At 39.0% G+C, this 10,554-nt stretch overlaps 1 pseudogene; it reads right to left on the minus strand.

The window, feature by feature from the left end:
- Positions 1-9,108: 9,108 nt before the first annotated feature.
- LOC149834818 (alpha,alpha-trehalose-phosphate synthase [UDP-forming] 5 pseudogene) lies at positions 9,109-9,921 on the minus strand (annotated as a pseudogene).
- Positions 9,922-10,554: the final 633 nt, after the last annotated feature.

Genomic DNA, 10,554 nt, shown 5'->3' on the forward strand with positions numbered 1-10,554 from the left:
TGGAATCCTCGAAAGAAGAGACCATGACAGAACCTTCGGATTTTGCACAATAAATCCGATAGGGGTTTTGCAAAAGGAATGAAAATGGGATCCCTAAAGCTTGAAAAGGGGTTGATTTTGGGCGTCTCATTGCTGAGACTAAATAGCTTTTGAAATTGCCTTTTGTGAGAAAATAATTGGTGGTTTGACCTCGAACCGAAATGGGACTGTCTATGGTGGGACAGTGGAGACACAAGGAAGTGTGTGAATCTGAGAGTTCACGCTCTCAGAGAAGGGAAGGAATCAAGTCCTTAAGAGGGATTTAAAATTGGTGTCAGGATGTATCAAAGACGGACATCAAGCTCTCACTTCATGTCAGGATAGCTAGAAAATTTTGTCAAAATGTTGAGAATTTTGTTGTTGATTCAAAGTATTTGAAATTGATGCACATTGTTGCAAAATTATCCTTATTTTCTACCTGAAGCATTACCTCCAAATGAGCTTCACTTCGTAGAATCAAGATTGGGAATTCAAATTGCTTGCGATTGATCTTCTTCAAGGAAGCTATCAATTTCCTTGATATGAACAGAAAAGAAAATTTGACATTATGAAAGCAATTGATGAAAGGATATTGATAATAGAATTTCATAAATTTTAAAGAGGATTCTTGATAGATTTGGCAGTTTGATATCCTGGGAGCTTCTCTCATGATAATCTTTCTGCACTCTTTTGGGCTTCAGGAGAGTTTATTACATCATCCTTTATTTTGGAGATGTCCCGACTTTTCTCTCTTTCCTTTTCCTCTCTTGCTCTCTTTTTGGGAAGGATACGTCACAAACTCCTTCAACTTGGAGATGTTTCGATCCTTCTTTGACGATATTGGCTCATGGGTTAGAGATCTTGGGATGATAGCTGAAATTAAATATCTTTCAGGGATTGTCGAGAGGTTCATCGCATCTGCCTTCATCTCGACAGTGCTTTGGACTTTCCCTGGAAGGATCCGTCACAAACTCCGTCATCTTGGAGATGTTTCAAATCTTCTTTGGCCCCGGGGGTCTGCTCGCTTAATTTGCCTTCATCTTGACGACAATTGCGAGATCCCTTTTGCGGATATTTAATTGCAGCTCAGGTGATTTTGAGGAGACAGGGTTTAGGTAAATGCTCTCTTTTCCTAGTGCTCAGGATATTTTTACTGCCTCATCCTTACGTGAATGGTCTTTAAAGACGTGCCATAACTGTGATCAATATCAATCACCTACGGCTTTTCAATAACATTGAATTTTCTTTTCTGGCCATATTGAGGATTTATCCTTCATCCTTTTTGGTTGGCCAATAAAAAAAATTTGAATTTTGAATCTCTTTTCGCAAAAGCTTCATTCTTTTGGAGGTAATGCTAAAGGTAAACTGAGGTAAGAATTTGTGTAATAAAGTTTTGAAATAAACAAATAATTTAATTGACAAATTGACAAAATTTTCTTGAAATCCTTGGTGAAAGAGAGCGTTTGAGGTCCGGCTCAACACATCCGTGACAAAAACTATCATCTCCTTTCCAAAGTAGATGACTATCAGTTCACTGGGAACAATATCAGTTCGATTAAGAACGACCATCGGTTCGTTGGGAACAAATATTAGTTCAATTAAGAACGACCATCGGTTCGCTGGGAACAAATATCAGTTCAATTAAGAACGACTATTAGTTCGCTTGGAACACTATCAGTTCAATGAAGAACGACCATCGGTTCGCTGGGAACAATATCAATTCAATTAAGAACGACTATCAGTTCACTGAGAACATATATCAGTTCAATTAAGAGCGACTATCAACTCGCTTGGTACACTATCAGTTCAATGAAGAACGACTATCGGTTTGCTGAGAACAATATTAGTTCAATTAAGAACGACTATCAGTTCGCTTGGAACACTATCAGTTCAATAAAGAACGACCATACAAATCGCAGGGAACAATATCAGTTCAATGAAGACCGACTATCAGTTCAATGGAGAACGACTATCAGTTCAATGGAGAACAACTATCAGTTCAATAGAGAACGACTATTAGTTCAATGGAGAACGACTATTAGTTCACTTGGAACACTATCAGTTCAATTAAGAATGACTATCAGTTCACTTGGAACACTATTAGTTCAATTAAGAACGACTATGAGTTCACTTAGAACACTATCAGTTCAATTAAGAATGACTATCAGTTCACTTGGAACACTATTAGTTCAATTAAGAATGACTATCAGTTCACTTGGAACACTATCAGTTCAATGAAGAACGGAGACCATTATAGACAGTTGGATCGCTTCTATGAATGGTTTCAGGATTATCCCCTTATCCTGAACGGGGAATGGAAATTGGATGACCTGGCGGTCGAAATTGAGAATTTTGGTAATTTGAAAATTGGAAATTGGGTGACCCGGAGGTCGAAATTGAAGAATTGAATGACCCGAGGGTCGAAATTGAAGGATTATGGAAAATGATTCAAGTTTCTCCCTCAACCTGAAGGGGAATGCTGATGTAAATTTAATGCAAATGAATATGATTGAATGCAAATTGATGCAAATGAATGCAAATGAATGCAAATGAGTGCATATATATGCAAAATGAGAGATTGGTTTATCCTGCCTGCATACAGGATGTAAAGATAAATTTTCAAAAAACAAAATAAAAAAATGCCCCAGTGTGACTAGGGAGGAAAATTTTGAATAACAGAAGGATAATTGATGAATAAGGCGAAAAGCTTCTTGACTGATAGATGTCCACAAGATCATTCCTCACAAGCGATACATTGTGAAAATGAAGAAGAAACAAATAAGATGGCGCCAAGCTATTGAAAAATTCGATGACTTTATTGATGCTTTAAAATCAAGGAAAGAGAATGAGATTACATTATTCTTTTGAAAAAGCAATATGAGAAATGGGAAAGTGTCGGCATTGTCATCTTCTGAAATGATTGTGAAAAAAATCTTAGTTAGGATGATTAGTCCTCCTTTTTGTCTTCAACGAGGAGCTTCTTGTCAATGCAGTCTTGAACAATGTTCTTAAGGATGAAACAATTTTCTGTATTGTGCCCTACTGCTCGATGAAACTTGCAAAACTGTTCTTTGAATCTACCCATAATTGCTGGAGGATCAACAACTTTAGGCAACCGGACAATGTCTTTCGCAAGCATATACTCGAGGATACTCTCGAGTGTCTGATCCAGAGGGGTGAAGTCTCGATCAGTTCTCCAGTCCTTGCGCTTTGATTTTTCTTGATCTTTCTCCTTATGCTGAGGGCTAGATTGGAGAGGTTTATCACTGTTGAAGTCCTTCCCTTTTTGCCTTTTGAATTTCTCCGAACTGTTGTCATGATTATTCTTGTTGCCTTTGCTATTATTGAAAGATTTGGCTGAAAAAGTAAAGTGAGCCTTCGTTTTGGCATCTTGACTGTTTCTTGCAATGATAATGCCTTCATAGACCCCATTCTCCACTCCCATTTCGAGCCATTCAGCTCGTTCAATGAGTTCAGTAAAAGACTTGAAGGGTGAGGTAGAGATTAATCCTTGCAGAGGTTGCAAAAAATTATTGAGGATCAGTGATAGAGCATGCCTCTCTGATATAGGATCCCTCATTTTGTTGCAGGTCTCTCTCCATCTGTGAATGAAGTCCCTTGCTTTTTCATTATCTCCCTGCTTCAGATTACAGAGGTGATTTAATGTTGGTGGCGCTTCAGTATTGAACAAAAATTGCTCTATGAATAGGTTGACCACCTTATCAAACTCTCGCAACTCGATTGGATTGATATGCTCGGAGTACCACTTGGCGGCAGTGCCTTCTAGGCTACGAGGAAAACATAAGAACACTGCTCTATTGTCCCTCTTGAATTTGGAGCATTCGGCGAAGAACATGGCGAGGTGGGCTTTGGGATCACCAGAACCGTCGAACTTGATGAACTTTCGGGGGAGGTTCTCCAGATTATCGTCTCCTTCTAAGCCATCGTAGAAATCTTCACTTGTGAAGACTTTCTTACCCTTGTCGCGGGCTTGCAGATCTTTAACAACTTTGGCCATTTCTTTGAACTGTGTTTGAAAAGGATCTGTCACTGTTTGAACTTTTGTCTTGCGAGTGATTTTTGGAATGATCTCACATTCTTCCTCGATATCATCTTCATCTGAAGTATCTTGAACATTTTTCTTAGAGGACTTGGTTGCTTTCTTGGCCCCACGATCTCTAATTCTCTAACTAAAAGGATCTTTGCCTGAGCTGGTGCCAGCCTGCTCACTCATCATTTTGGTCATCATTTTCTGGAACATGGCATACATCTGTGGATCTATGCCATCGTCCTCTTGCTGCGGATCTTGACTTCTAGGGGCATCCATTTCTCCTTCTGAGGCTGAGGAGTACTGAGGTGATGTTGTTTTTCTGCCTGATCTTGTTCGAACCATCAAATGCTGCGAATGCTCTCTGCAGGATAAAGTCTTGATTAGACTCTGAGAAAATTTTGGATTGGAAGGAAAATGATTATTGCCGATATGGTAGACAATTGGAAGAATATCTCATTACTAGGGATGGAATCGCCGCTGAAATCACGACAATTGTGTTGTTATTCTTTGTAAGAGAAATAAACAACGAGAAATGTGCCTTTTTACCTAGGCGAGGTCGTCAAACCATAGTAGAAAGATGGAAAATTTTATTGAAATGAGGAAAATATGATTTTATTGATCTCGACAAAGAGGTGGAGGACAAACAATTTGCCACCATTCATGATAGTCGGCAGACACTTTAGGACCAGGAAAGATTTTGAGAGAAACAAAGGTATCCCAGCTGTAGCGGGCAAAATGATATGCCCCAGACCATTGTGTGGAAGTGAGATCAAACTATGCCATAGCTCCTGATAACAGTCGGGCTTCGACGTACTGCTGCCTCTGGGAGAAGTGCCAAACACGTCGCTCCGGTTGGTAGTAAGTGCAGAAGAAAGATCCCAGCAACTTGAACCGCTTGCCATAAGCGTATGTATATCTGGGAGGAAACAATTGTCGATCAAAACAGTCCCAGACTATGTCATCTTCTTGAATGCTGTCAATCATGGACCGATATTGTGCCACTGGAAGAAGTTTCTGACCATTGTATCTAAAAGAGCTCGCTCGGGCTGGAACATGCTGGAAGAACCAGGATTGGAGTGCGTAGATGCATCCTTCGACGAAAATGGATTCTTCGAGTGAGAAACGAGTCAGACCCTGATATAGGAAAGCAAGAGCTGCCATGGCTATGGAAAGACGATTGGTCTGCCGACTTCCCCATCTTCTCATGAGCTGGATTATTCTTATATCCATGTAATTTTATCCGTCTGGGAAGAGGGCTAATCCTACAGTGCACAGAACCATTGCATTCTGAATCATTTCTTTGGCTGTCCTTGATAACGAGCTGACTTCGACGAAGGTCCCGTATTGATGGTACAACTCGAGCAGGTTGACATATTCGTTTTTGTCCAACTGAATCAGGGGCCAGGATCGGCGGCCTATCATACGAGCTAATGAGTCTCGGGGATCCAAACCCTTGACGTTGATCAGGAACTGATGCTCTAGCGGATCTCCTGGTTGACCGGCTCGTTCTGGTAACCCCATGATTTCTGAAAATTCATCCATTAAACGGGTCATCTCTCCCCATGGGAACCAGAAGGTACAGGTTCGTGGATTCCATCACTCTGCCATTGCGTGGATCAGGTTGCCATTGATGGGTTGCTTTCCGACTGCTGAAGCCACTTTTAATCTACACTCGCTTAAATGGTCCGAGAACATTCGAGAAAAGCTTTTGAGCCAGGAATAGTACCACCAGGGAATAAAAGTTTCGGTGCTAAGGGCTCGATGTTCAGGACGACCTTGCCACACCTCGTAGGAGATGTGACCTTCAGAAAAGATAGGATCGACTTGACTGGATGCCATCGGGCTGAAAACAAAGGAAGACTCAGAATCAGACTTAGGAAAATTATGGAAATTTTGAAAAAAAATTGCAGGCAGGATATAAAATGCAGCTGGAAACTCGAGATCCAGTAGAAAGGGAGAATGGAAAATCGCCTGGAGTTTTGAAAGAAATTGGACATTTTGAAAAGTCATCCAGGGTTGGAGAAAGTAAAGGGAAAGGATGAGAATATGGAAATTTGAAAATATTTTTGGGAAAATATGAGGGAAATAAAAGTAGCATATAAACAATCACATCCTGCACAAACATTTATGCACATACAACACTCCCTAAAAGGCTGACTCAAGATGCATCATTTTGAAAAGAACTGTAGGACCCTAATCTTAACTCTAAGTTCAGATCATCTTTGTCCAATCCAGTTATGCCGATATACCTAAACCGAAATCCGAGGTACATGGCATATAATTTCAACTCTGGTTCTAAGGTAAGGTTTTCCAACATCCTTGAGTGCCTACTGATATACTTCGGACTGTGGCCCGAGGTACGTGGTAGGGGGGTGTTAACCCAAATAAATGGCCCAGTTGTAAGGCTCTATCCCGAACTAGGGTTCTGGAAGATAGCCCAGCAACGTGAAGACCGGGTAAAAGTAGGTAAGTGAGGTTTGGAAAAAAATGATCGCATGCAAGAAATAGAGGGCTCTAAATCCTATAAAGATAATTTTTTGAAAATCTTTGAAGAAGCATACATTGTTCGCACTGAGATCCTAAATTGAGGAGAGTTGTATTTAGACCTAAGTCTATGTGTATATGAAAATATCTCCTCAATATAGCCCTACCAAACCATGCCTAGTCTATATGCAGTCAATGTCAGCTAGGTCAGAATCTATGCTCCTAGGTTAGCATGATATCAGAAAGTAAAGAACTGACATTTTTGGAACACAGTTTTCATAATTGAATTAAGTCAAGTACACTTTTGATCAGACAAGGACAGGTCCCATCTCAGTCGCCAAACCTGTTATCGTCGCGAAATTTTCTTCGTCTTCACTTCCTTTGCGGGAGAGAGAGGAAAATTGCTTTCGCGAGTCAAACTTGACCGGATTTTGGAAATTGTTTTGAAATACTCACCTCCGTTTTTGAAAATAACGAAAAAATCCATGGGATGGGGTTCGACCTATCAGTACGAGGTTCGGCCGTTCCTGCCGCCTTTAACAGGGGTAATCGAACCAAGGACAAAAAATATGCTTGACTTGGTTAAATTATAAAAATCATGTTCTATCCTAAATGCACAGAGAATTCAGGCATCTGCTATGAAATTTTTGTAAGATGTAGGTTGGAAAACATGATGTATGCTTAGAAAATGCTTTGGAGTTGGAAAATATTTCTTAGGAAAAGGATGAAAGTCCATCTCTCAGGAAACTCAGATGAAAGGGTTTTGAAATCACGAGAAAGTTTGTAAAGGTGTGGGAAAATCATGGATGGAGGAAAATCATGGGAAAATGGAGAGAATTCTTGAGAAAAGGGGGTAAATCTTTGAAGGAAAAATGCTTGTCAGAAAAACTTCAAGTTTTGAAAGGTTTCTTTGTAAAATGATTGAAATTCATTGGAAAATTCTTTGGAGATGGAAAGTCAAAACTCGGAAAACTGAAATCGATTTTGGTCTTGAGAAAGATGAGAAATTCCTTTTTGAAAATCTTAAGAAAATAACATTTTCCATGGAAAATCAAGGGAAAACTTAACTTGGGAAATCCAATTTTGAAAAATTCTCAGAGTTTCTTGAGAAATTGATTTTCTGGAGAATGAAATTTTCTTGAAAAAATCATGGGAAAAACCTATGATTTCATGATGCAAATGATATGAGTGAATGTCATTTTGTGAAAGCCTCTTTTTAGAAAATATGCTATTTTATAATTAAACTAAGTAGAATTGTCACATATTCCGACTATGGCCGTGACTACGTTCATAATTTACTTAGTCAATTCCAAAATATTTTGTTGAATTGAAAATATGTAGTGGAATTTTGGAAGATAGCCTAAGAGTGTAGGCTCAATGTGACTGGTATAAAGATGATGGATCTGGGTTTCGTCCATATTCCGACTAGGGTCATAAATATGGACTCCACCGAGTTTATCAACTCCCTAAGAGTTGGTGCACGTGCCATTCGTGTACATCCATAGTGCTTTTGAAATAAAATGCATGAATCACATAAACAGGATATTGCATGAGTTCAAACTATATGATATGCATCCTAGTCTAAGTAGAAAATTAAATCTCTTATTCCAAAATTTACATTATTACATCACTAAATAAATGAAAGAAAGGGAAATTGCAGACTTCAGTTCCTTCTTTTGAATGCCTCTGCCAAACTGGAAATGAGGTTAGCTCAAATATGTGGGTTTTTCTAAGATTTTCCAATATTATTATGAAATTATTGGACTTAATTGGATATAAACCCTATTCTCATGCTTTATTGATATTTGAAATGATGTAAATGCAAGAAATTCAGTAATAAATAGTTTGAAATTCGAAATTATGGTCAAAATGACCAAAATACCCCTAATATTGAAGTTACACCTTTAAAATCAGGGTTTTTAAAGGAAATTTTGGTAAAATAGAGATTTCGAAATTCGAATTGAACCAAATGATGGTGAAATGCAGTATGAGGAATGATGACATGCTGCTAAACATATTAAAACTATAAAATCAGAATTTTGACATGCTACTATTCATCAAAAATAACGAATTTCGCTTGTTTTTCGCTTGGATCAGGGTCTCGCGGGGCCCTGTTTTGATGATATGGCTAAACCGAGCCTCAAATGAATTTCAAATCACACCAAATTTGGTATGAAGCATCTCTCTATCCTGATAAACAGTCTAGAATGCTAAAACTCATGAAATGACATGGTTTGGATGCAAAAATTTACAGAAAATCCTAAAATGGGCGAATTTCGCCTGCGGACCCGAACCAAATGTAACACTTAATGCAGTAATACGAGACACTTAATGCAGTAATACGAGAATTCCACCATAGAAACATCTGAGATTTTGCAGACTGCTAAATGACATGAAAATAAGCAATTTTGTCTTTTACAACCCCGGGATTTGAACTACGGTGAGTTTGGTAACGAGAATTTGGTTCTGACGGAGGCAAAATCGACCTGATCCAATGTAAAATTGCATAAAAAATAGCAGACGCCCATGGAAATTTCTTATATTTAAATGGGGAACTACTGACAGAAGCAGGAGCAACTTTCAAAGGAACGTTGAGGGATGGAATTTCTTACTGCTAGATATGATGAAGTGGCAAGGCCCTGCAACATTCTGATAATCTCAGATGTGTTGTCCATGTAATACTTGACTTTACTTGGCTTCTGACCAACTATGCAAGCAAAAACCTCTGCTACAGGTGATAAAGAAGGACCAGCCACGACGCTCGTGAACACCTCAAACATGTCCTCATCAGATCTATCATCCCCGATGCAGAGAACAAAATCAGACAACATGCCTTTCTGCTTTATTAATGACAGGAGGAGGTCTGCAACCAGACCTTTAGTAACACCCTGCATTGTGGGATAATATTAGTGTCAGAAAACTCAACAGGTTCACCATATAAGTTCTCCAAAGATGGAGGTGAAAGCAGAAAAAACTCCCACTCAGTACCTGTGGTTTAACTTCAACTATATGCTGACCAGTTTTCACAGATACTGGTTCATTGGCAAGAACACTCTCAAGATGGTCAAGAAGTTCTTTGGTCTGGCATGCTCCAAAATCTGGGTCAACATACTGATAATGCCATACAAGGGCACTTTCTTTGGTCTCAATGGAGGAGCCATCAGTTGTTTCAGTGTACAACTTCATCATGGGCTCTGCAACCTGCTTCCAGTCAAAGTCTGTGACTGGTACACAAGTTTCCCATTCAACATCACGCTTTAACCTGAGCAGGCATTCAGATTAAATGAAACTAGGTGACATTACAGACAAGAAGGCACATGACTAATCAAAGAACGAGCAGATGGGGAGGCATACACATACAAGTGCATGTGTATTTTATATAAATTGAAAAGTACAGATTGTCTGAACTTTTGGAAATCCAAATTAACTGACTTGTAACATGCCCCCAAGCTGGGTCAAACTAAACGTGAGGATTCATACAAATACGAGTGATTAAACTAGTTTGGTATAGTAATCTAGCTTCCCAGCCGGACTATTGAATATCCAGCCTTTGAATTATCTCAAACAAATGACGAATAGGAATCTGGTGATTGAGTTGAGATTTCCAGGTGGAAAGGACCATGTAACCATTTCTGTCCTATTTGATACAGACATTTCATAGCATGATAAACAGGTCGTACCACACATAATTGAAAGACTGTTCTAAAAATCATAAAATTTCAGATGCAAACAAAGGACACCCCGGACATGACATTCACTTTTTACAAATTCAGATTTGGAGCAATACCCAAAGAGAACCCATCGACTTAAGTCGATCCAAAGCCTCAAAAGGCCATAATCAGGCTTTGACACATGTCCCAAACTCTCGGATTTTTTTCAAACATCCAAAAATTCATAAAACTCTGAGAAAATCAGATTAAAAACTAGACATCATTCCGAGTTCAGAACAACTTTCGGATTTTAAATCAAACCTCATATGAGAGAGATCCCGATTTTACAAG

Source organism: Nuphar pumila, chromosome 6, assembly GCF_984573655.1.
Source record: "Nuphar pumila chromosome 6, dmNupPumi1.hap1.1, whole genome shotgun sequence".
NCBI classification, from domain to species: domain Eukaryota; kingdom Viridiplantae; phylum Streptophyta; class Magnoliopsida; order Nymphaeales; family Nymphaeaceae; genus Nuphar; species Nuphar pumila.